The following is a 1,587-nucleotide window of genomic DNA, read 5'->3' as shown; positions in this document are numbered from 1 at the left end:
TGGTCAGAGTAGAAGGGGAGCAATAAGGGCACCCCTGTGTCCCTGTGGAACCCCCACGCACCCTGGGCTGAGACGAGTAGGAGGGCTACAGAGAAGGGCCTTAAAGCAAGGACAATGGGCCCAGGCAGAGCCACTGCAGGTGAGGAATTCACCTAACTCAGCAGATACTGCAGGCAGGCCTGATGGCAGCTAGATGGCTTGGCTTCCTGGCCCTATGGGGCACATTAAGATTCAATCATGAAATTCCAGCAAAGGTAGTCAGTTACCATTCTTGTTGTGTTTATGCAAATAATCAGGCCAAATTGAATACAGTAAATAAATTAGTATTTTAATAAGCAGAGGGATAATTTTAAGGGGAAAAACTCTATTTCAATAGAGGTTATTAAAACTGAAATGTTTTCTTTCCCTCCCACCAGACCATTTGTTACAGTTTTTCTCTGCCAGGTCACAAGCCCACCTCCTTCTATGCCCAAGCCTCATCGTCCCTCTGACAGACAGCAAGTATCTCTTGGCTTTGAGAGAAAACTCCGTCCCTCCTCAGCACAAAGCAGCTACAGAAAAAATTCAATGTCCATTTTCCCTGAAATAATTCATATCCAGGATCCTTGAGGTAATATAGTAGGCAGTTAGACAGACATGAGCAGAGCAAGGACGATGGGCCAATTGGCACTGCCAGATGTAGCTAAGTCTTTCCACCTCTATCTATGTAAGACAAGGGGACTCCCCAGAAGCAAGAGGGAACTAGGCTGCAGACGAAGCAACCCAGGAGGCTGCCCTAAAACCAGTGGGGCCTCTACAGATTCTAGTGACTCTTCCAGACCCTGACCTACCCATCTCATCAGCTTACATGGAAACCCAATCTAGAAAAGCTGAAATCCACAACTAATCTTTACTCAAGTTCTTACAGGCTTTACAGTCTACCCAGAAAGCAGACCAGAAGCACATCCGAGATGCTCTGCCTGTATCCAGTTCATCTCTTCCAACCTGGTAACTCTGTTTGGGTAAAGAAATTTGCCACCCAAGGACTAACTCCTACCTGGAAAGGACCACTCCCACGGCAGTCAAGGTTGATGGGATCCTGATGCTTCTTCATCACACCCGGCTTAAGACAGCCCAGGCAAAATAGAGTCCAGGACTCTTCGCACCCACTAGAGATTACTCCTGGCCCTCATTCCAGGCCCTTATCTTATAAACAGCCTTTATTCGGCAAAGAATTAATTCTATCAAGCTTAAAGTACTCAGGGGTCAATAACTTCCTCCCCAAAAATGACCCAAAAGAGTCAAAGATTTGACTCATGTACATATAACCAGTGGGGAATGTGTTGGGATGCATATCTGGCACTTCGGCCAGGCCTTGAGATATGGTCTCATGGCCCCTTCCTGGAACTCTGTACTCTCTGTTCCTAGAAAACATAGATAGGAAGGTAGTCACTGTGCTGATGCTGTACTGTGTCGGGAACAAATTGTGTAACTAACTTTGTGGTTTTTGCAAATAAAATGCTGTAACTCCTGTAATCGGCACTGCAGTTCAGCCTCTGCTACAGCAGGGTGCTGTAACTGTAGTCGCTGGCCAGCTTAATAAAGGCT

Source organism: Myotis brandtii, unplaced genomic scaffold (genome assembly GCF_000412655.1).
Source record: "Myotis brandtii unplaced genomic scaffold, ASM41265v1 scaffold933, whole genome shotgun sequence".
Taxonomy (NCBI): Eukaryota; Metazoa; Chordata; class Mammalia; order Chiroptera; family Vespertilionidae; genus Myotis; species Myotis brandtii.
Note: the sequence above shows the minus strand (reverse complement) of the source record.